Here is a 26,622-nt window from a genome sequence, read left to right as displayed (position 1 = left end):
GTGTGATAAATGCTGGTCAATAGGGTGAAGTTAGATTAGGATATCTGATGAGCACAGATGAGTTGGACCAAGAGGTCTGTTTATGTGCTGCATAACCATGACCAAGCCAGCACTAATTCTTCTCAACTCTGGAGGATATAGTCCTAGCCTGTCTAGCTTTTCCTCATAAGACAATCTGCTCTTTCCAGGTATTAGTCTAGTGAACCTTCACTGAACTGCTTACAACACATTAATATCCTTACACAAGTATGGTGACCAGTACTGTACCAGAACTCCAGATAGAGTCTTACAAATGCCCTGTACTAACTGAACATAACCTTTCCACTCTTGCATTCATTCCTCTCGCAATAAAATTTTATTAGCTTTCCTAATTAATTTATATGCGTGCAGACTAGTCTTTTATGACTTGTGCATGAAGGCACCCAGATCCCTCTGCTTCTCGGAGTCCTGCAATGTCTCAGCATTTCAGTAATATGCTTTTTTTAAAATTCTTTCGACTAAAATGGACAACTTCATACTTTTCTCCATTTTATGCCATTTATCATGTCTTTGACCACTCACTTAACCTATCTGTGTTCATTTGTAGGCTCCTTATGTCCCCTTCTCAAATCACTTTCTGGCCTATCCTTTTGTCATCAGCACATTTAGCAACCATACCTTTGGACCCTTCATCCAAATCATTTATTGACATTATAAAAAGTTGAGGCCCCAGTACTGATCTCTTTGGCATACCACTTGCAACATTCTTGAAAAAGACCCATTCAGGCCTCCTTTCTGCTTCCTGTGAGCCAGCCAACCTTCTGTGTGTGGCAATATTTCATTCCCAACACCATGAGCTATTATTATCTCTTGTGTCTTGTGTAGACTGTCCTCGGTTTGGTGCCTTAACATGCTGGTCCAGGAAGTTGTCATGAAAATATTTAATAAATTTCTCATAACTATATTTCTCATCAGAAATTTCCAGTCAACATGTCAGATAAAATCCCCCACCATAATCATTATAATAAAATGTGAGGCTGGATGAACACAGCAGGCCAAGCAGCATCTCAGGAGCACAAAAGCTGACGTTTCGGGCCTAGACCCTTCATCAGAGAGGGGGATGGGGAGAGGGAACAGGAATAAATAGGGAGAGACGGGGAGGCGGACCGAAGATGGAGAGTAAAGAAGATAGGTGGAGAGAGTATAGGTGGGGAGGTAGGGAGGGGATAGGTCAGCCCAGGGAAGACAGACAGGTCAAGGAGGTGGGATGAGGTTAGTAGGTAGATGGGGGTGCGGCTTGGGGTGGGAGGAAGGGATGGGTGAGAGGGAGAACCGGTTAGGGAGGCAGAGACAGGTTGGACTGGTTTTGGGATGCAGTGGGTGGGGGGGAAGAGCTGGGCTGGTTGCGTGGCGCAGTGGGGGGAGGGGACGAACTGGGCTGGTTTAGGGATGCAGTAGGGGAAGGGGAGATTTTGAAACTGGTGAAGTCCACATTGATACCATATGGCTGCAGGGTTCCCAGGCGGAATATGAGTTGCTGTTCCTGCAACCTTCGGGTTAACCACCATAATCATTATATCCTTTTGACAAGTTCCCATTTATTTTCCCTTGAAACCCCGTCCTACCATATTTCTGTGTGGGGGCCAACTCCACAAGTAACCTCTTGCTTTTATCATTCTTCATCTTTCCTGAGACAGCTTCTATTTCCTGGTTTCCTGAACTTAAGTCATTCCCCATTGTACCAAAATCATTTCTAATTCACAAACTTACTCCTCCACCTTTTCTGACATCACTAAGTGTTACATACCCTTCAATATTCAGGGCCCCATTAAGGTCATCTCAGTCATATACAATGCCCCAGGTTTTCTCTATTAATTGTTTTTGTAACCTCTAATTTCATCTGCTGATTTGCTCTTAGATCTGTATTCTCCACCCCCCGCTTCCTGTGATTATCATTACTCATATTAATTTCTTTCTCGGTTGCTTTTTATTCACTGTTTGATTTACCACAGCTTCTCGAATTTGGGCCCTCACTATAGGGCCTAAAAGTGGCTCTATTTCCCTAGTTATGCAAATCACAAAAATACCAGTCTAAGTATGGTTCAGTTGTAGCCTGTCCTAATGGTATAGATTCTTACTTTCTCTGGTATTGGTGTCAATACACCATGAGTTGGAAATCACTTTTCCCAAAACAGTCTTTCAGCCATACATAAACTCTGTAACCTTGTTTACCCTACGCCAATTTGCATGTGGCTCAGGTAATAATTCAGAGATTATTGCCTATTAGGTTTTGCTTCTTAATTAGGTTGCAGAGGTCCTCTTACTGGCTATACAGAACCTCTTTCCTAGTTCTGTCAATATCATTCATGTCTACATGGATGACAACAACTGGGTGTTGCCCCCTCCCAAAGCATGTTCTTCTCCGGCCCACAACAGATATCGTGATCTCTACCATTGGAAAGACCACACAGCTGCTTGGACTCACAATCTCTGCTGCAGAGAGAAGGATCAATACCCCTGCACTACATGTCAATTGCCCATGCTTGAATGGCTTCTTGTAACATGGTGCTATGGTCATTTAGCTCATCCAGGCGATCGCCCCTGTTCTTGATCAAACGAGCTGAGAATCTCAAACTTGTTGAATAATTGCAGATGCTGACAGTCCTGCACTCATTTCCTTCAAGTTCCCTTACCTGCCTTAGCTGCAGTTACACTCTCCTATCCCTGACCACTGACTATATCAGAACACCTTATTCAAGACTCACTCTTGGTACAAAGATTTCAGGTAACTATCAACTACCCTGTTGTGTCACATAGCCTAATGCAACCATATGAAAGAGAAGAAAATATTTATAAGAGGTGCAGGAGTAGGCTCCTTTAGACTACTCTGCTATTCATACATACATCATTACTTGATTGACAGCAGTGGCTACATTAGCAAAATATCTGCATGATCAAATGAAAGTTGTATGATTTTAGTTATCCAAGAGAATGCTCTCACCAACATTGAGAGTGGTGTCATTAATCTCTTGAGCAACCCACTGCCAGATTGGAAAATATGAGAGATCATTTATAAAGAATAACATTGGTAATCTCAGCCATCCTGTAGAAAGTTGTCATGCAGCATTATCATCATCCAGATGTGGTACCCAGTCCTGATTGAACTCATTGAAATGCAAAAGATTCTGCAAGGGCTTATTGTGGTAGAAGTAGGAAACCTAATCTCAGAATAAGAGGGCAGGCATTTACGTGCAAGTTGAAGAGATTTTTCTTCACTCAGTGGCTTATACCAAAGGTCTCTGGATTCTCTGTTTTGGGGTAAATCCAATTCAGAGATGAATAGAAAAGAGAATCCAGGTATATTAGATCAAACACAAAAGTGATGTTAAGGCAGATTGACTAAAATCATGTTATTTGCTGCAACAGGCCCATGAAAGCATTATCTGCATTTATTTATTAGTTTTATGCCACAATCTCTTGAAAAGTTGACTATGTGCAGTTCTAGTCACCCCACTATAGAAAGGATATCATTAAACTAGAAAGAGTGCAGAAAAGAATTTCTAGGATGCTACCTGGACTGGAAGGGTTAAATTATAGGGAGAGGTTGGATAGCCTGGAACTTTTTTTCCCTGGAGACTGAGAGGTGACCTTATAGAGGTCTATAAATTCATGAGAGACACAGATAAGTTAGATAGCCAACAGTTTTTCCCCGTGTAGGTGAGTCTAAAACTGGAAGACATAGGTTTAAGGCGAGAGGGTAGAGATTCAAAAGAGTGCAGGGAGCAAATTTTTCATACAGAGGGTGGTGAGTGTCTGGAATAGCCTGCCAGAGGTACTGTGGAAGTGAGCACAATTTTGTCATTAAAGAAATATTTAGACAGATGCATGGATGGAATAGGAATGGAGGGATATGGACCAAATTAAGGCAAATGAGCCTAGTTTAAATTGTAAAAACTGGGTGGCATGGGTAAGTTAGGCCAAAGGGCCTGTTTCCATGATGTAGACTTCTATAACTCTATGACTAGTAACTTGCTTTTATATAGCCCTGTTCATTGAGACATTAATGGCAGTGTACTTCACATCTACAGAGGAAAAGGAAGGCTGAATGTTCTCTCTCCTTAGCCAGGTCGCTTAGCTTTGATCTGAAATTTGCAAGGCCATTCATCCAGGATTCTATGATGATCATCATTCCAATAGTGTGGTCCATAAGATAAAGCTGAGTTAACATGGTCTTAACATAAAAGCATTAATTACTGCAACTGCTAAAGATCTGAAATAGAAACAGAAAATACCAGAGAAACTCAACAGATCTGGCAGCCTCTGTGAAGAGAGTAACAGGTTTAATACTTCACGCCCAATATAGCTCCTCTTTAATAAAATTGAATGTTATTTGTTGTCAGTTGTATATTTTACAAACAGAAAGTGAGAAGTGTTTAAGTCACCATACCACGGCACCTATATTGATATAAGAAGGCACAGATAAGAAAAAAATGTTTAAATTAAGACAAAGTTCATCTTTGTTCAATTCATGTCTCCTGTGTTCAGGAAAAGACAGTAGTGCTGCAGAAAACTATCACAGCTACCACTGAAGCAGGACATCTATGCCAGGTCATTGGAATCATGGGCCACAAGACTCCACAAAATCCCAAAGCCTGACCAATCTTGGCCCAGGAGATGCAGCAGAAGCCATCCAAAGGAATCCCAGGTCGCCAGATGCCAGGCCAAAACAAGCTCACTTGCCTAAGCCTGCTGCCAACTTGTATCGATGGAATCCTAGGCCATGCACTGAAGATAGTCAAGCAGACCGCCACTAGACATGGCTGCAATGGCCATGGGGAACTGTCATCACTGCCACAGCAGCCACCTGAAGTGTTCCTCCTCTACCGAAGCTGCCATAAGAAGGTAAGATGAATATTGATGTCAAAAATAATAAAGGGGAAAAGTAAAAATGAAAGAAGGATACACAGGCCTGGAAATCAGAAGTAGACAGGCTTAGGAGCCCAAAATCTCTGACCCTGCTGTCACCATCTTTAAGGAACACTGAATGACTTTCTATTGAGAGAGCACAGAGAAGGTTCACTGCACATATTAGCAGGATGTTAAGATTGTGAAGAAAGCTTGAGGTGTTCTTTGAAGTTTAGATGACTGAGAGGTGATTTCATTGAAATCAACAAGATTCTTAAATGGCTGGACAGTAGGACAGCAGAAAGGATGCTTTCTTTGGTAGGGATTAAAACCAGGGAACACAGTCTCAGAATATGGTGTAAGTCATTAAGAAGTGGAAGAAGGAATTACTTCATTCACAAAGTAGTGAATATGTGGAATTTTCCACCCCAGACGGCTATGGAATCTCAACCATTGAATATGTTCAGGACATTTGGATAGACTTATAGCGACGAATGATATTGGAGATATGGAGATAGTATAGAAAATTGGCATTGAAATTGATAATCAATCATGATTCAAAATTGTGGAGAAGCTAAATGATTTACACCTGCTCCCATGTTCCCTGGCCCACAATATTGACAGCAAAAAAGCTATTCTCCCAAATTGATGTTTCACAAATAGGTGTGATTATGAATTAATTTTCTTAATCTAATTCATAAAACAAGGTTGGAGTAATCAAAATAATTTCTATTTTTACAATGTAGTTAATTTCTCACTTCATGATAATAGTAATTGCCTTAATTCCAAGAAAACATCCATCAGCAAACCGAACACTGCACAAAGTGACAATAATGTAAAACTAGAAGTGAGCAAGATGCCAAAAAGCTACTCCTACAACTTTCTACAAAATTATTTTGTACTACATTCAAGATGATGATTGTATTTTTCAGCGGTGTTGGAAACACCCACTGTTTTGCTGCAGGCATAGGCAACAGTGAGCACAATTTCCAGCCACTGACTGCAGCACAGTTTTGATCTATTTGTATCTTTATATAACAAGAAACCACAGTTGCTGGGAACTGTGCCTTTTGAATAAATAGACTTGAAGATATCCATATTGAGAAGAGTATTTTGAAGCCATCTCTGAAATTTTTCAAGGGTTATATTTTGTTTGTTTTCTGCTTCCACTTATCATTACAAAAAACATTTTTGTTATCAAGTACCTTTAGTCAAAAACCTGTTGCATAACGACTGGCTGCCACGCTTCCTAAATTTATAGTGACCATTGTTTAAAAAGCACTTAAATAGGATGTCCTGAGGTTGTGGAATGCATTATATAAATGTAGGTTCTTTCTTTCTACTGCATGATGGCCTGTTTGGCATGAGTCCCAGTGACTTCAACAGTGCACTCAGAAAGCAATCCACATTTTACAATAGATCCCTTGAAGTTAATGACATTAAATTGATCCGTTGGACCAAAATGCAAACTGAGACAATCCCATTGAGCAAGGTTTTGCTACTCTGGGTTACTCCTGCTTCATCAGCCTTTGCTTCCCATAAAGGATCCTCATCTTTAACTCGCTTTATTAATCTTTCAAATGAGTGGATCTGAACTGGTTCTTGGTCTGTAACATCATATGTTCTGAGGCCTGAAGCTTGCTTCATTTCCTTTTGGTATATCCAGAGGATTAAGGGAAGAAGATCAGCAGAAATAAAAACAAAAAGAACTGTGGATGTTGTGAATCAGGAAAACAAAATAGAAATGGCTTGAAAAGCTCAGCAAGTTTGGCAGCATCTGTGAAGTAAAGATCAGAGTTAATATTTTGGGTCCAGTGCTCTTTCATCAGACCAGTGAAAATAACGTATAAAAATGTAGCTCATGTCTTGTTGAATACCCAACCATTTATTGCCCTTGAGAAGGCAGTATCTGGCTGTTTCTTGTAATGTTGCAGTCCATGTGATGTAGATGCTCCCACTGTTCTGTTAGTGAGAGAGCTCCAGGATTCTGAGCAGCTGGAAAGGAACAACAATATATTTCCATGTCAAGATGCTGTGGTGCTGGGAACTTGCATATGGTGGCGTTCCAAAGCATTTGCTACCCCCTTGTCCTTCTGGATGTTTGTGATTACTGATTCAGAAAATGCTCACAAAGGAATCTGGTGAGTTCTGCAGTGCATCCTGGAGATAATACAGTCAGGTCTCCGTGCATCAGAGATGGCAAGAGTAGTTGTTTAAGATGCTGGATGGAATGACTGTCAATCAGGTTGCTTTGTCCTGATGGTGTTCTTGAACCTTCATTTATCCAACTAAGTGGAGACTATTCCACCTCTGCATGAATCTTGACCTTTAAATGGCTTTCAGCAGTCAGGAGATGAGTTACCTCAAAATTCCCATACTCTAATATAAATACCATGGATACAAGATCAATCATTCAGTTTCTGGTCAATGGTAATCTAAGGATTATTAGAGGATTCAGTGATAGAACATAGAACATAGAACATAGAACATTACAGCACAGTACAGGCCCTTCAGCCCTCGATGTTGTGCCGACCTGTCATACTGATCTCAAGCCCATCTAACCTACACTATTCCATGTACGTCCATATGCTTATCCAATGACGACTTAAATGTGCCTAAAGTTGGCGAATCTACTACCGTTGCAGGCAAAGCGTTCCATTCCCTTACTATTCTCTGAGTAAAGAAACTACCTCTGACATCTGTCCTATATCTTTCACTCCTCAATTTAAAGCTATGCCCCCTCATGCTCACTGTCACCATCCTAGGAAAAAGGCTCTCCCTATCCACCCTATCTAACCCTCTGATTATTTTATATGTTTCTATTAAGTCACCTCTCAACCTTCTTCTCTCCAAGCAAAACAGCCTCAAGTCCTTCAGCCTATCCTCATAAGACCTTCCCTCCATACCAGGCAACATCCTAGTAAATCTCCTCTGCACCCTTTCCAAAGCTTCCACATTCTTCTTATAATGCGGTGACCAGAACTGTACGCAATACTCCAAGTGCAGCCGCACCAGAGTTTTGTACAGCTTCACCATAACCTCTTTGTTCTGGAACTCGATCCCTCTATTAATAAAAGCTAAAACACTGTGTGCCTTCTTAACAGCTCTGTCAACCTGGGTGGCAACTTTCAAGGATCTGTGTACATGGACACCGACATGATAATTCTTTTATTCATTCATGGGATGAGGGCATCTCTGGCTAGGCCAGCAGTTATTACCCATCCCTTGCCCAGAGGGTAGTAAGTGTCAACCACATCGCAATGGATCTGGAGTTATATATAAACCAAACCAGGTAAGGATGGCAGTTTCCTTCCCGAAAGAACTTTAGTGAACCAGACATTTTTTTTTCCTCCCCCCTACAATAATGGCCATCATTAGACTCTTAATTCCAGACTTTTATTGAATTCAATTACACTGCCTGCAATTGCAGGATTTGAACCCAGGTCTCCAGGATAACAGTCCAGTGATAATACCGCTAGGCCACCACCTCCCATGTCATTGAATGTCAAGGAGTGATGAGTATCTTCTGCTGGAGCTGCTTCTTTCTAGTATTGACACATCACTTATCATCCCCAAGCCTGAATATTATCCACATCTTGCTGCAAATGGACATGGACCTGTTCCTGTATCTGGAATTTTCTGAATGGACCAAAGCATTGACTAATCATTGGCAAATATACCCACCTCTGACTTTCTGACGGAGGTGAGGACATGATGAAGTAGCTAGAGATAGTGAGTCTAGGCACTATTCTGAGAAATTCCTACAGAGCTCTTCTAAGACTGAGATAATTGATCTCCAATAACCATAACCATATTCTAGTGTGTTAGATACTGGTCTGACCAGTGGTGATGTTTTCACTGATTCCCTCTGACTTCAGTTTTCCTGAGGCTCTTGCTGCTACACTTGGTCAATTCTACCTTAATCTCAAGAGCAATCACTTTCATCTTATCTCTGGTGTTCAACTTGTTTGTTCATGTTTGGACCAATTATCTATCAAGATCAGGAGATGGGTTGCCCTGGTAGAACACAGAGTGTCAGGGACCATGTGATTGATAAACAAGTGTTTGATAGGTTTATTGGTTATACCTTCCATGACTTTGGCGCTGATGGTAGATAGTAGACTGATGGGATAGGTATTGGCTGAGTTGGATTTGATGATGACCCTATAAAAATATAATCCGATATATGTTATGCTCATTGTGAGGTCATTGCCAATGAATGGTTTTGCGACTAGGACAAGAAGAAAGAGCAGTGAAAGCGATGATTTACTGAGAGTTTAGGAAGCCCTCACCTTCCTCATATTCACCGTGATAAATTGCCTCTTATTCCATGACTTGTTTCCTCCCTGAAGAAGTCAAAAGGTGAATGTTGTGGAGTTCTTTTGCTATTGAGTTTTAATCTTTCTTTTGGACTGTTTCCTTCTGCAATCGAATTGTTGTAATAATATACATACTATCACAACTAAAATGGTTGGAATGTACTGACAAGTAAGCCCCTCTACTCCATCAGTCACATCATTAATATAAATATGGTGATTAAATTATCAAAGTAGACAAGCACTTCTCTTGAGTACTTTGACCAGAATTCTTTAATTGACTCCAAATAATCATAGTCTGATAGAATCATAGAGATATACAGCATAGAAACAGACCCTTCAGTCCAACTCATTCATGCTGACCAGGTCTCCCAAAATAAAGTAGGTCCATTTGCCTGCATTTGGCCCACATTCCTCTTTTTTTTTCCTATTTATGTACCTGTTCAAATATCTTTTAAAAATTGTAATTTGTTTGCTATGAAGAAAAGTTAATATGATAGTAAGTGGCAAGTGCTGGCCAACACATAAGCCATGGTCTGGAATTAAGACCCCCTAATCCCACATATAGACACATGTGAACAATTGTCTTGAACTCTTTGGGAAAATTCACTAATATCTGAGTCCCACTACTCCCTGAGTAGTTACAAAGGTTATAGATTTAATCATTTGCTCAAATCTCCAGTTTCCCTGTCTGATGGACTCATCGTAATGGAAAACACTGGCCATGTTTCTCAACTTAATAAAATAACTTACTTATTACAAGTAAATGCTTTTCAAGCACAGAGAAACAGGGTATGAATGATAAACATATAACTTTATTCATTGACACTCTAAATCTCCTCTTAAAACCAACATATACATGTAGATAGAGATTGACAAACAAACATATATGGACCGTATGAGTGGGGAAAGAAGTACCGAAGAAACATATTGCAGTCATTCCATTCCACAACATTCAATTATCCATTCTTTTTTGATCTTCCAAGTCCTCCTGATCTCTGATCTGGAATTCCAAGTCCTTTTAATTCTTTGCTGAAGATGTAGGATGGTCACGTTCCATCTTTCAGTAACTGGTTAGAGGCAACAGCTTCTCACAAATGTTGGGAGAGATTGGCAAGCTATCTTTCGGTCTTTTGTTTATTTCATAGCAGAGGCAAAAAAAAATGATGCTGTTCCTTGCAGACTGAAGACCTTCTGCCTCTGTATTATTCGCATGCAAGCTGTCCACCTGCTAAGGAATCAATCAGATAATTGTGTACATGCTCATGACTCCTACCCTTCACAATTGGTCCTGAGTGCACAAACTAATCAGCAATTTGCTCTGGGAGAAGGGAACTCAGCGTATACATCCATAACATTGTGGCGCCTTAAACATCTCCAACCCTGAAGACACAGTTTTAAAGGAAGACTCTTTTATGCAACATATTTCCTGACAAAAATTAAATTGCTTTAAATCAGTGTTGTGAAAGTAGTTGACTGCAAGCCACATCATACCACAGGCCATGGTCTCTCTCCATTAAACTATAAGATCATAAGATAACCTTTATTCATTCATGGGATGAGGGCATCACTGAATAGGCAGCAGTTGTTGCCCATCCCTCATTGCCTAGAGGGCAGTTAAGAGTCAATCACGTTGCTGTGGGTCTGGAGCCACATGTAGACCACACCAGGTAAGGATGGCAGTCTCCCTCCCTATTGTATATTAGTGGATCAGATGGGTTTTTCCTGACAATCGTCAATGGATTCACAATCATCATTCGACTCTTAATTCCAGGTATTTTATTGAATTCAAATTCTACCATCTGCTGTGGCAGGATTTGAACCTGGGTCCCCAGAATGTTATCTGGTTATCCAGCAATAATACACCATCACCTCCCTTTGAATGATAGCTTTTAATAAAGAACTCAAACACTGAGAGGAGTCTTCAAGTCTTATTTTGGCTATTCAGAAGCTCAAAAGATATGTGACAAATAGGATGGAGATATTGGTTTCTACAGATAACAATCTATTGAAGTTCTCAGAATATTTCAAAAGCAAGAATCATCATGTTTGAGTGGAGTTTAATGCTACAGCCATTTACACTAAAGAATATTCATATCATTTGTAGCAACATGATTATGGAAGCCACTCCTACGTCCTTGTGAAAGAAAGTTGGTGTTCGGCCTGGAAACAATAACAGTAGGAAAATTTGTGATTATTTTAAAATGTGTGAGAATGCAGAGTTGCTTTAGATATGTTTGAAAAGTGACTTTGTAATTTGTGAATCTAAAAAAGGATCGATTATAACATTTGAATCCACGCGATCTGTGTTACCATTGACGCAGAAGCTGTACAAAGAGGAAGTAAGTTAAAACACAAGTCGGTAGAGGCAGAAGGATGAGATAGATAATCAATGAAGGTAAACTCACACCATCATGATGCATGGGAGCTAGCAGTTGAGAGGTTTCGGAAAATAAATTTATCATTGTGTGGAGGATTACTTAAACTGAAGCCTGTTAGCATGGATGCAGCTGCCTTTAGCAGATTGACAAAGTCCTTTGTCACAACTCACTGGTGATAGTGCACTGTAAATCAAACGTATCCACTAAATTCCTTAATTCAATTGAATAGTCTAACTTAGGTTTAAAGAAGATACGTGTCAGGTTTTCTCCCATTAACAAGAAGAGAAAAAACTATGTCACCAATGGCAATAAATAATAAAAGAATTGTTAACCTATAACTGTACAACATAAACAAAAACAGTTTAAGAAAAAGTAATTTATCTAACATAAGCTTTATGCTTTTTAAAAATCTCCCCAACACAGACATACTAACACCAAACAAAAGGGAAAACACAACTATTATAAGTAGAGGGGGAGAAATAACTGAGATACACAGTGTTGTTTCACTAGTTCAGAGTAACAAAACTAAATCCTTTGGCTCCATAGCCCTTTTTCATTCACCATTAATGCCTCCTCTTTTTTTGCATAATGGTGATCAGTCTGTAGTGCAATTGTTACTTGCAATTCTGGTTCAGAAAAGCTTTAGAAGGATGTTGCCCAGGTTGGAGGATTTGAGCAATAGGGAGACGCTGAATAGGCTGGGGCTGTTTTCCCTGGACTGTCAAAGGCTGAGGTGTGGCCCGAAATAATCATATAAAAGGTTTATAAAATCATGAGGGGCATCAATAGGGTAAATAGACAAGGTCTTTTCCCTAGGGGAGTCCAAAACTAGAGGGCATGCGTTTAAGATGAGAGGAGAAAGATCTAAAAGTGACCTGAGGAACAACTTTTTCACGCAGCACATGTTGTGTGTATGGAATGAGCTGCCAGAGGAAAAGATGGAGGCTGGTATAATTACAACATTTAAAAGGCATCTGGACAGCTATATGAATAGGAAGTGTTTAGAGGGAAATGGGCCAAATGCTGGCAAATGAGAATAGATTTATCTGAGATATCTGGTTGGCGTGGTTGGGCCAAAAGGTCTGTTTCCATGTTGAATATTTCTGTGACGCTGTAGCCAAGGTCTTCCTTTTCAATTTGGGTTTTATTATTCTTCCTTTCAGCAAATTTCAATATAGTTTTTCCTTGCTCTTTCAATAGAGAATAGGAGTGGACAAGGGAACAGAGACAGAGAGACAGAGAATCAGAGAGACAGAGAGAGAGTTATTGCAGGCTTCTGGGGTTTATATCCCCTTCTGTTTTAATCCCCATTGCCAGACAGCCCATTTTAAACTGTAGCTGGTGCAGTCAGGGGCTGTTATCTTGATTTTTATCAAATTATCTTGAGGTCTCCTGAGCCCACAACAACTAGAGCCAACTGAAAGAAAAAACAATTGAAAATCTATCTCTGGGCAAAGGTTCCCTGAATACTCAGGCAATGTTGATTTTCTCGTCTTCTTCCTTATTGTTCTAATAAGGCAGCTTTGTATGTATAATTCATAATGTGTCACAGCGACCTGTTTTTAACATTGCAAACATCCCCTTATACAGTTTCCTTGGTTTAAAGCAGCACCTTTCCCATTTTTAGTCAGCAGAACAATAACAAAAGTGGTCTTTACAACTTCAATGAAAGAAAATGGAATCCTCTGCTAGGAAGATTGAAGCTTAGTAGCACTTTGCAATTAAAAACATCGGCTCTTGTAGAAACATTATAAAATGCCTCGCTGGCACCTACTAATCCGTATAGAAACCAAGAGCTGTGGATGCTGTAAATCAAAAATAAAAGCAGAAATTGCTGGTAAAGGTCAGCAGATCTAGCAGCATCTGTGGGAGGCCTGAAGCATTAATTCTGACTTCTCTCTCCAGATGCTGTGTTTTTCCAACAATTTGTTTTAATTTCTGATATTCCAGAAATAAGTTATAGTTCATACTGACCATGATTTATCTGTTAATTTATGTTCAATTTACTTTGAGTCTAGTTAGTGATTTTTTTTCATTCACAGAATAAGGGCATCACTGGCTAGGCAGCATTTATTGCCATCCTTAATGACCAGAGGACAATTAAGAGCCAACCACATTGCTGTGGGTCTGGAGTCACATTTATACCAGACCAGGTAAAGATGGCACTTTCTTTCCCTAAAGAACATGAATGAACCAGCTGGGTTTTTCCCCTGGCAATCAACAATGGATTCAAGGTCATCATTAGATTCTTAATCCTAGGTATTTATTGAATTCAAATTCAACCATCTGCCTTGGTGGGATTCGAACCCGTGTCTCTGGATTAACAGTCCAGCAATAATATCACTTAGCCATCACCTCCCCTACATGTGTTATGGTAAAAGATGTGACCAGTGAAATTTTGTTCAATAATTTCTTTGTTCAGTTGTCATTTGGTTTACAGATTCTCATCAGAAATGTAACATGTTTACTTTTTATATTCATTGTGCCACTCATAAATCTTGGGTAAAATTATGCCTTGAGGATGGGCTTCTATATCCCAGTGTAAATGTCAGGGCAAGTCTGCCTCCAATTCGCCAGAATACCCTGTTTCAATTTTTCATTTGGAGATAACTTAATTGATATCTGGCAGGACTTCTGTCTCCAGGAAATTCTGCCGCAGAGAGCTGTTATTGATTCTGATGCAGCATCTCCACACTATATCAGGATTGGCAGCCCCTGTGGGTACTGCAGGAATCCAGGAGGATGAGGAACCATGAGCGCTCCCAAACTCAATCATGCCTACAGTCCTCCTACATCCACCAACCCTCCCCTTCCCCCCACCCCGATAGGTCCAGGGTCTCACCACAGCCACATTAGCGCCCCACTCTGAGGCAACTGGCAGGCATCCTGGATATGGTTAGTGGGGAACGGGGATCATGGAAAGGAAAAACTGGGTAGGTGATTCCTCTGTCTGTTATAAAAGGTCTGGGAAGGACGAACAGCCCACATGGTTAAACCCACTTCGCAATACTTTTTGATGCAGGCCTCTCCTGACACCCATCGAGACACCGTTGCATGATAAGATCCTGAATTGGTCATTTATTGCACTTGCATGATACTCAATTTGCCATGCATGGATGGATGTGAGGGTATACCTTAAAATCATGGTAGGGCTGTGCCAAAATGCACCAGTATCTGAATTTATAGGTGAATGTATCTCGCTGTAAAAGACATTGATTAGGCCACTTTTAGAGTGCTGCCTACAATACTTATTGCCCTGCTATTAGAAGGATGTTATTAAACTAGAAAAAGGTGTAAAAAAGGATATCACCAAGACAGGAGAGTTTAAGCAAGATGGAGAGGCTGGATAGGCTGGAACATTTTTCCCTGGAGTATAGGACGTTGAGGATGACCTGACAGAGATTTATAAAAGCATGAGGGGTATACATAGGGTGAATAGCTGATGGACTTTCCTCAGAGTAGGGAAGTACAAATTTAGAAGCCAAAGGTTTAAGGGGAGAGGGGAAAGATTTAAAAGGGATTTGAGAGGCAGTTTTTTTTTCACAGAGGGTGGTGCACTTACGAAACAAGAATGGATAGGAAAGCTTTAGTGGAAAGGGGCCAAATGTAGGCAAATGGGGCCAGTTCAGTTTAGGAAACCCAGTCAGCATGGACAAGTTGGGCTGAAGGGCCTGTTTCAATACTGTATGACTCTGTGACTCTATTTCTGTTCAAACCATTGTGTCAGCCATAGAATTCAATTCCCTGTTTCAGTGGTGTATCAGTTACACAGGACAATACAAAAACAAAATTAGAACGATCCTAATAAAATGATTTCCCTTCAGTGAAAACAGAAAATGTTAGAAATATTCAGCAGGTCCAGCAACATGTTTAGAGGGAGAAGATCAAAGTTTACATTTTTGACCAATGATCTTTCTTCCAAACAAGGTAAAATTAGAGAAATAGCACATTTCAGACTAGAGAAATTAGGGAGCTGGGATAACCAAACACCTTCCTCACTTAGCCTTCCACTGGAAATACGACTCCCTGGCCACCAAGTACATTTTGAAAGCACAGCCAACAGACATAGACAGGCAGGAGGAAACATGGGGGCAGAAAATCAAAGCTGTGTAAACAAATTATCTCCAGGAGGTACTGTACACTTGATCAGAGCATAATATTATGTTCAGAAAGCTTTACTAAGATGACACAAATAAGATCATTACAGATGAGAAGATTAGAATCCATGGTAATTCAGCTGCGTTGCCATGAATGTTGGTCATTGCGCTGTGCATACTGCAGACAACTGGTGATTAGCTGGGCAAGTGGGACACATGGGTGAGCAGTATGTGACCACTCATGTGGTTCTTGCTAACTTCAAAGGAGGAATGTGTCCTGGTTGATTGTGATCAAAGGTTTGTACCTTTACCTGTAAATAAGTCTGCTCTTTTTCTTCTCCATTGATGGCTATTTCACTGGATGAGAAATCTGTGGAAGAATGAGGCTGCCCCTTCCTCCACCAGTGATGCATGACTATTTCATGGAACTGCAAAGCACAGAACATCGTATATGTAATTTACCGTCCGTGCCTAAGGTGTGATTCAAGGCAGGGGGAATTCAATCAGATGTGCGAGTGTCACCCCATCCCTTTTATACCTCCGATCTACTGCCAATTGCCAAAGCAAGGGCTTTATCCTGACATCGTTGGTCGTCAACCAGAGGTGAACAGGGCATTTGACAGACAAGAAACCCAATAAACAAACTTTGACATGTTTGCTTGCAGGGTCCCCAAGGCAGATCCCTAGAGGGAGCAAGGATCAGGAAGCAGCAGGAGCCTCTGAGAGCCACCCACCTGCCCTGACTGCCGATGCTTTCTCCACCCCATGACATCTAGTCTACCTGCACTCATCTGTGGCCTGGTCCTGAGCATCTGCTAGATGCATTACTGACAACGAGCACTGCACCCAGGGCCACTACCTATAGAGGGCAGCTGCTGGCCTCTGACTGTGCAGGAGCTCTCAGGGTTTTCACCCTTGGGATTCTTGATTTCAGATAACATCTACTGTTGGCCGCTTAAGCATAGAAAACAGACGCATTCCCAAAAGAAGTGATGCAGACCTCGTACTGTTTCTTGAGCTAATGGATAAGACCTCTCTCACTTGAGCTAAATTTCTCCCCATATGTTGTGAAAATATGGCTGGGCTGTGAATGAAACCACACTTATCAAAATCGAATGCTGCTTCATATATCAACGTTCTTTCTGATGTTTCTGCTGGAGGGTTTTCTCCTATCATATCTAGTGCATTGCTGTTGCAGGCATGAATGGAATGAGGCAGCACATACACCTACAGTCTCTCAAGCTCCATCCTGTATTTTGCTTTAACAATTGCAAAGAGAGAAATACAACAGCTTGCTTTTGCAAACATATCAGTAGACTAAACATTTATTTGCATTTTTCCTTGCAGAACTCGCAAAGCTGCGAATTGACTGGTATCACTTCCAGTCGATGTATCTGCCCCCTATTGTGTTCATGGAACGTAGTGCTATATGTTTGGAATTAAACACAAATCAAATCTGAAACGTTCTATCACTCTGCATGGAAAAACCCTAGGATAATTTTCTGTTGTTCTCTTTGCCCACGGGGAATGCAAGTTAACTGTTTGGTTTTGCAAATTGATAACAGTCACCTGTTTAATGCAATTGCAAACTACAGACTGAATGGTGTTATTGAAGTTTCTGCTCACAGCTGAAAGCAAAAGCAGAGATAATGGGAACTGCAGATGCTGGAGAATTCCAAGATAATAAAATGTGAGGCTGGATGAACACAGCAGGCCAAGCAGCATCTCAGGAGCACAAAAGCTGACGTTTTGGGCCTAGACCCTTCATCAGAGGCCCGAAACGTCAGCTTTTGTGCTCCTGAGATGCTGCTTGGCCTGCTGTGTTCATCCAGCCTCACATTTTATTATCTTGAAAGCAAAAGCACTCAGGTTTGCAGACAGTAACCTGCCCCTCCTGTGGCAAGACATCTTGTGCCCTTAAGTGTGGCTAGAGGTTATTCTGAAGAATGTGACTCAACTATTTCATTGCTTCCTAGTGAATCGTTGCACTGCTTTGAGTTCTGGTGTGGATGGTTGTACTATAGCTAGTAGAAACAGCAAAATGATAATTAACATGGTATCAATTGATGCATGTATCAATTTGTTCCTCCATATTCTTCTACTTCCAGGTAATACATATACAGAGATAGGAGTTTTGAGCACCCACATGCTCAAGGCAATGGCCAAGCGGTATTATCGCTAGACTATTAATCCAGAAACCCAGCTGATGTTCTGGGGAACCAGGTTCGAATCCCATCATGGCAGATGGTGGAATTGGGATAGAAAAAAAAGTCTACAATTAACAATCTACTGATCACCTTGAAATCATTGCCGATTGTTGGGAAAAACCCACCTGGTTCACTAATCCCCTTCAGCGGAGGAAATCTGTCACCCTCACCTGGTCTGGCCTACATGTAACTCCAGATCCAGAGCAATGTGGTTGACTCTCAGCAGCCCTCTGAATGGGCCAAGCAAGCCACTCAGTTGTACCAATCACTACAAAGGCTCAAAGAAATGAAACTGGACGGATCACCTGGCATTGACCCAGGCAACGAAAATGTCAATAGCAGAAACAGCCCTGTTGACCATGCAAAGTCCTCCTCAATAACATTGGGGGATTACAGCAGAATAAAGATAGACTGGAGAGTTACAGCAGAATATAGATAGACTGGAGAGTTGGACAGATAAATGGCAGATGGAGTTCAATCCGGGCAAATGCGAGGTGATGCATTTTGGAAGATCAAATTCAAGGGCGAACTATACAGTAAATGGAAAAGTCCCAGGGAAAATTGATGAACAGAGAGATCTGGGTGTTCAGGTCCATTGTTCCCTGAAGGTGGCAACGCAGGTCAATAGGGTGGTCAAAAAGGCATATGGCATGCTTTCCTTCATTGGGCGGGGTATTGAGTACAAGAGTTGGCAGGTCATGTTGCAGTTGTATAGGACTTTGGTTCAGTCACATTTGGAGTACTGTGTGCAGTTCTGGTCACCACATTACCAAAAGGATGTGGATGCTTTGGAGAGGGTGCAGAGCAGGTTCATCAGGATGTTGCCTGGTATGGTGGATGCTAGCTATGAAGAGAGGTTGAGTAGATTAGGATTGTTTTCATTAGAAAGACGGAGATTGAGGGGGGTCCTGATTGAGGTCTACAAAATCATGATGGGTATAGACAGGGCGGATAGCAAAAAGCCTTTTCCCAGAGTGGGGGACTCAATTACTAGGGGTCATGAGTTCAAAGTGAGAGGAGGAAAGTTTAAGGGAGATATGCGAGGAAAGTTCTTTACACATAGGGTGGTGGGTGCCTGGAATGCGTTGACAGCGGAGGTGGTAGACGCAGACACGTTAGCATCTTTTAAGATATATTTGGACAGGTACATGGATGGGCAGGGAGCAAATGGACACAGACCGTTAGAAAATAGATGACAGGTTAGACAAAGGATCTTGATCGGCGCAGGCTTGGAGGGCCGAAGGGCCTGTTCCTGTGCTGTAGGTTTCTTTGTTCTTTGTTCTTTATTAGTGCTAAAATTGAAAGAGCTGTCTCACAGACTGATCAAGCAACAGCCCGGCATAGTCATACTCACAGATTCATACCTTGCTGACAATGTCCCAGACACCACAATCACCATCTCTGGATATATCCTGTCTCACTGGCAGCAGAGAGGGTGGCACACTGGTATACAATTGGGAGGGTGTTCCACTGGGAGTCCTCAACATTAACTCCAGACCCCATGAAGTCTCATGGCTTTAAGTTAAACATGGGCAAAGAAACCTCCTGCAGATTACCACAAACAGTCCTCCCTCAGCTGATGAATCAGTATTCCTCGATGTTGAACAGCACCTAGAGGAAGCAATGAGGATGCCAAGGGCACAACATGTACTCTGAGTGGGGGATTTCAATGCCAAGAGTGCCTCAGCAACACCACTACTGATCGAGCTGGCCGGGTCCTAAAGAACATAGCTGCTAAACTGGGTCTGCAGCAGGTGGTGAGGTGGTGACCCCATCCTTACTAATCTGCCAGCTGCAGTTGCATCTGTCCATGACAGTGTCAGTAACAGTGGCCATCACACAGTCTTTGTGGGGACAAAGACCTGCCTTCACATTGAGAACAGCCTCCATTGTTTTGTGTGGCACTATCACCATGCTAAATGGGACAGACTTCGCACTGATCTAGCAACTCAAGGCTGGGCAACTATGAGGCGCTGTGGGCCAACCACAGCAGAATTGTACTCCAACACAATCTGTAACCTCATGGCCCGGCATATCACCCACCTAACCATTCCCATCAAGCCAGGGGATCAATCCTAGTTCAATGGAGAGTGCAGGAGGGCATTCCAGGAGTAGCACCAGACATACCTGAAGATGAGGTATCAACCTAGTGGAGCTACCAAACAGGACTACTTGCACACCAAACAGCGAAAGGAGCAAGTGATAGGCTGAGCTAAGCAATCCCACAACCAATGGATCAGATCCAAGCTCTGCAGTCCTGCCACATCCAGCTGCGAATGGTGGTGGACAATTAAACCACTCACTGGAGGAGGAGGCTCCACAAATATCCCCATCCTCAATGATGGAAGAGCTCAGCACATCCGAACAAAAGATAAAGCTGAAGCATTTGCAGCAATCTTCAGCCAGAAGTGCTGAGTGGATGATCCATCTCGGCCTCCTCCTGTGATCTCCAGCATTACAGATTCCAGTCTTCAGCCAATTCAATTTACTTCACGTGATATCAAGAAACAGTTGGAGACACTGGGTAGAACATATATAGAACATAGAACATTACAGCACAGTACAGGCCCTTTGCCTCAATGTTGTGCTGACCTGTCATACCAACCTGAAGCCCATCTAACCTACACTATTCCATGTACGTCCATATGCTTGTCCAATGACGACTTAAATGTACTTAAAGTTGGCGAATCTACTACCGTTGCAGGCAAAGCGTTCCATTCCCTTACTACTCTCTGAGTAAAGAATAAAGGATAAAGAGTAAAGGATACTGCAAAGGCTAAGGACCTAAACAACATTCTGGCATTAAAATGTGAGGCTGGATGAACACAGCAGGCCAAGCAGCATCTCAGGAGCACAAAAGCTGACGTTTCGGGCCTAGACCCTTCATCAGAGAGCTCTCTGATGAAGGGTCTAGGCCCGAAACGTCAGCTTTTGTGTTCCTGAGATGCTGCTTGGCCTGCTGTGTTCATCCAGCCTCACATTTTGTTGTCTTGGATTCTCCAGCATCTGCAGTTCCCATTATCTCTGATAACATTCTGGCAATAGTACTGAAGACTTGTGTTCCAGAACTTGCCGCTCCCCTAGCCAAGCTGTTCCAGTAAAGTTACAACACTGGCATCAACCCCACAATGTGGAAAATTGCCCTACTGTGTCCTGTACATGAAAAGCAGGACAAATCCAACCCAGCCAATTACTGACCCATCGGTTTCCTCTCGATCATCAGTAAAGTGATGGAAGGTGTCATCAACAGTGCTATCAAGCAGCACCTGCTCAGCAATAACCTGTTCACTGATGTGCAGTTTTGGTTCTGAATGGGCCACTCAGCTCCTGATCTTATTACAGCCTTGGTTCAAACACAGACAAAAGAGCTGAATTCCACAGGTGAGGTGAGAGTGACAGCCCTTGATATCAAGGCTGCATTCAACCGAGTGTGGCATCAAGGGGCCCTAGCAAAACTGGAATCAATAGGCATCAGGGGGCAAATGCTCTGGTGTTTGGTGTCTTACCTGACATACAGGAAGATGGTCATGCTTGTGGGAGGCCAATCATCTCAGCTCCAGGACATTTCTGCAGGAGTTCCTCAGGGTAGTGCCCTTGGCCCAACCACCTTCAGCTGCTTCATCAATGACCTTCCCTCCATCATAAGATCAGAGGTAGGGATGTTTGCTGCTGATTGCACAATGTTTAGCACCATTTGAGACTCCTCAGATACTGAAGCAGTCCATGTTCAAATGCAACAAGATCAGGACAATATCCAGGCTTGGGCTGACAAGTGCAAAGTGACATTTGCGCCACACAATGCCAGGCTATGGCCATCACCAATGAGAGATAATCTAACCACTGCCCATTGACATTCAATGGTGTTACCATTACTGAATCCCCCACTATCAAAATCCTCAGGGTTACCATTGACTAGAAACTCAACTGGACTCACCACATTAACACAGTGGCTACAAGAGCAGGCCAGAGCTGGGAATACTGCGGTGAGTAACTCACTCCTGATTCCTCAAAGCCTGTCCATCATCTCAAAGGCACAAGTCAGTATTGTGATGGAATACTACCCACTTGCCTGGATGAGTGCAGCCCCAACAACACTCAAGAAGCTTGACACCATCCAGGACACAGCAGCCCACTTGATTGGCACGACATCCACAAGCATTCACTCCCTCCACCACCGACACTCAGCAGCAGCAGCGTGTACTATCTACAAGATGCACTGCAGAAATTCACTAAAGATCCTTAGACAGCTCCTTCCAAACCGATGACCACGTCCATCCAGAAGATCAAGGGCAGCAGATATATGGGAATACCACCACCTCCAAGTTCCCCTCCAAGTCACTCACCATCCTGACTTAGCAATATATTGCCGTTCCTTCATTGGGTCAAAATCCTGAAATTCCTTCATTAATGGCATTGTGAGTCAACCTATAAGCTGGTGAACTGCAGCGGTTCAAGAAGGTAGCTTACCACCAACTTTTCAAGGACAACCAGTGATGGGCAAGAAATGCCAGCCAGCGACATCCACATCCCATAAATGAACAGAAAACAAAACTCCCAAGATCTGATGCAAATCCATTGCAATGAAATGGTGCAGTGGGTAAAGCTTCCATTTTCGTTGGTTTTGTTGGTAACAGCATCAAATAAAACCTATGAAAGCCCAGTGATTTGGGGAGGGCTGGGATCTACCATTACACTTGGCATTGTGCCAACAAGAAACATGGGAAAATATTACAGCACTCCCATTGTATAAATTTCCTGCAGCATTTAATTTCTCGGTGTTTGACTATGTGAGCCTCTGTAACATTGATGCTTACAATGGTCGATTGGCTAAGCTTGTGTGTGGACACACAAAATGTGTAAGCAAAGACATGGAAACTAGATTGAAGAACAAATGGCCAGCCATTCAGGACTGAGACATAGAGAACATTCTGCAATCAAATGGTTGTGATTGTTTAAGTATTCTATATATTGTCAATAGAATTTTGGATACTGAGAGAATCAAGGAATAAAATTGGGAGGTGGACCTGAGATGGGTCAGTCTTATTATGTTTACTTATATTCTCATGTTTATTATGACTTATATGTATTTAGAAATCAAAAGAGAGAGTCTACCATAAATTCTGACTATCAATGCCCTGGAAGCTACCAGTGGGATGGTACGGTGGCTCAGTGGTGAACACAGCTGCCTTGAGGTACCAGGGACCTGCGTTCAATTCCAACCTTGGGAGAGTGGCTGTTTGGAGTTAACACATTCTCCCTGTGTCTGTGTGGGTCTCTTCTAGATGCTCTGGTTCCTTTCACAGTCCAAAGATATGCAGGTTAAGTCAATTGCCATGCTAAATTGTCCTATAGCGTCTAGAGATATGCAGGCTAGCTGGGTCTTCCATGGTGATTTTACAGGGATAAGGTAAGATGCTGTTTCTGGGTGGGGGGATGCTCTTCAGAGATTTGGTGCAGATCTGATGGGCCAAATAGCCTCTTTTCTCACTGTTATGACTCTAAAATTGCTCAGAAACTGAACTGCCGAGGAATCTTGCAGTAAGTAGCTAAATTTGTATTTCCCAAAGCCTATCCAAAGGGCACAAGTCAGGAGTGTGATGGAATGCTCCCCTTTTACAAAGTCTAGAAGCTTGACCCCGTTCAGAGCAAAGCAGCCCACTTGACTGGCACTAGACCTATGAACTTTGATTCTCTTCATTACTGATGCTGAGTGATAGCAGTCTTGTGCTGGCATTTCAAATAGTCCACAGCATAGGCTGTGTTTTCTTTGCCTGTCTGGGCAGAACTATGAGAGTAACCTGTCAGTTTTTGCACTTCTTAGTCAGTTTGCCGACAGTGTCCCAGTATGCTGTATAATACTGAGCCTGAAACTGTCCCAAGTGCACCACGCTCACATGGTTCCTCTGCTTCTGCTTTGATTCTTACTTTCTCCATTTTCCGCTTCACTTCCTCCATCTCCCTACTTGGCTTCACCTTTTCCTTCTCTAAGTCACAGCTAATCCATGCAGCTGGCTATTGCTATAGCCTTGCTGAAGTGTATAGTGTCTTTCCCTACAGTTTTCCATGTCTCCTCTCAGCATTTCTGTCCCAGGGACAAACCTGGGTCATTTAGAACAGAGAACATAGAACATAGAACATTACAGCACAGTACAGGCCCTTAGGCTCTCGAAGTTGTGCCAACCTGTCATACCGATCTCAAGCCCATCTAACCTACACTATTTCATGTACGTCCATATGCTTATCCAATGACAACTTAAATGTACCTCAAGTTGGCGAATCTACTACCGTTGCAGGCAAAGCGTTCCATTCTCTTACTACTCTCTGAGTAAAGAAACTACCTCTGACATCTGTCCTATATCTTTCACCCCTCAATTTAAAGCTATGCCCCCTCGTGCTCGCCGTCGCCATCCTAGGAGAAAGGCTTTCCCTATCCACCCTATCTAACCCTCTGATTATTTTATATGTTTCTATTAAGTCACCTCTCAACCTTCTTCTCTCCAAGGAAAACAGCCTCAAGTCCCTCAGCCTTTCCTCATAAGACCTTCCCTCCATACCAGGCAACATCCTAGTAAATCTCCTCTGCAACCTTTCCAAAGCTTCCACATCCTTCTTATGATGCGGTGACCAGAACTGTACGCAATACTCCAAGTGCAGCCGCACCAGAGTTTTGTACAGCTTCACCATAACCTCTTGGTTCCAGAACTCGATCCCTCTATTAATAAAAGCTAAATCACTGTATGCCTTCTTAACAGCCCTGTCAACCTGGGTGGCAACTTTCAAGGATCTGTGCACATGTACACCGAGATCTGTCTGCTCATCTACACTACTAAGAATCTTACCATTAGCCCTGTACTTTGCCTTCTGGTTACTCCTACCAAAGTGCATCACCTCACACTTGTCTGCATTAAACTCCATTTGCCACCTCTCAGCCCAGCTCTGCAGCTTATCTATGTCTCTCTGCAAACTACAGCATCCTTCGCCACTATCCACAACTCCACTGACCTTAGTGTCATCTGCAAATTTACTAACCCATCCTTCTACGCCCTCATCCAGGTCATTTATAAAAATGACAAACAGCAGTGGACCCAACACCGACTCTTGCGGTACACCACTAGTAACTGGTCTCCAGGATGAACATTTCCCATCAACTACTACCCTCTGTCTTCTTTCAGCAAGCCAATTTCTGATCCAAACTGCTATATCTCCCACAATTCCATTCCTCCGCATTTTGTACAATAGCCTATTGTGAGGAACCTTATCGAACGCCTTGCTGAAATCCATATACACCACATCAACCGGTTTACTCTCATCTACCTGTTTGGTCAACTTCTCAAAGAACTCAATAAGGTTTGTGAGGCACGACCTTCCCTTCACAAAACCGTGCTGACTATCCCTAATCAATTTATTCTTTTCTAGATGATTATAAATCCTATCCCTTATAACCTTTCCCAACACTTTACCAACAACTGAGGTAAGGCTCAGGCTCACTGGTCTAATTTAAGGTAACAAGGTGTGGAGCAGGATGAACACAGCCGGCCAAGCAGCATCAGAGGAGCAGGAGGGCTGACGTTTTGGGCCTAGACCCTTCTTCAGAAATGGGGGAAGGGAGGTAGGTTCTGAAATAAATAGGAAGAGAGGGGGAGGCAGATAGAAGATGGATAGATGAGAAGATAGGTGGAGAGGAGACAGACAGGTCAAAGAGGCAGGGATGGAGCCAGTAAAGGTAGGCATAGGTGGGGAGTTAGGGAGGATTTAGGTCAGTCCAGGGAGGACAGACTGGTCAATGTGGCGGAATGAGGTTAATAGGTAGGAGTTGGGGGTGTCGCTTGAGGTAAGAGGTGGGAATAAGTGGGAGGAAGGACAGGTTAGGGAGGCAGGGGCAAGCTGGGCTGCTTTTGGGACGTGGTAGGGTAAGGGGAGATTTTCCTTCCTGGACTGACCTATCTCCTCCCCAACTCCCCATTGACACACACCTTCACTGGCTCCATCTCCACCTCTTTGGCCTGTCTGTCTCCTCTCCACCTATCTTCTCATCTATCCATCTTCTATCTGCCTCCCCCTCTCTTCCTATTTATTTCAGAACCTACTTCCCCTCCCCCATTTCTGAAGAAGGGTCTAGGCCCAAAACGTCAGCCCTCCTGCTGCTCTGATGCTGTTTGGCCTGCTGTGTTCATCCAGCTCTACACCTTGTTATCTCAGATTCTCCAGCATCTGCGGTTCCTACTATCTCATTTCTAAGTTAAATACTTTCTGACTACATGTTCTCACTCTGGGTACTGTGCCATTTCTCCTACTGTTTCCTTCTAGGTTACTGTTTTCTATTTGTCTCTCTCTCTCTGTCTCTCCCTCGTGAGTCCCTGATCCTACATTAGCTCTTTTTTTGCTTCTCTGTGACTCTGGGATCTCAACCCTTTTCACCATTATCTCTTATCTTATGGACCCCCGATTCTACTCTGGCTTCTATGTATCCTTGTTGCTGTCTGCTCCCAATATCTGCCTTCACACTGCCCCATAGTTCCTCTGATCCTATATTTGGTTTCATTGTCTCTGTTTTCTGTAGGTGAATACTCTATTAATTCTAGTTGTTTGTCATCCTCACATGAGAAACACTTGGCTTTTGGCCTAATCACTGATTGGAAACCTTAACACTCTTTCACCCACTTGAATCCTGGCCAGCTGCCCTCTTAAATCAAGGTCAGGATGGATATCTGAGAGCTCAAGTTTGGTGGGGTTCAAC

Source organism: Stegostoma tigrinum, chromosome 1 (genome assembly GCF_030684315.1).
Source record: "Stegostoma tigrinum isolate sSteTig4 chromosome 1, sSteTig4.hap1, whole genome shotgun sequence".
Taxonomy (NCBI): domain Eukaryota; kingdom Metazoa; phylum Chordata; class Chondrichthyes; order Orectolobiformes; family Stegostomatidae; genus Stegostoma; species Stegostoma tigrinum.
This window is presented reverse-complemented; position numbering follows the sequence as displayed.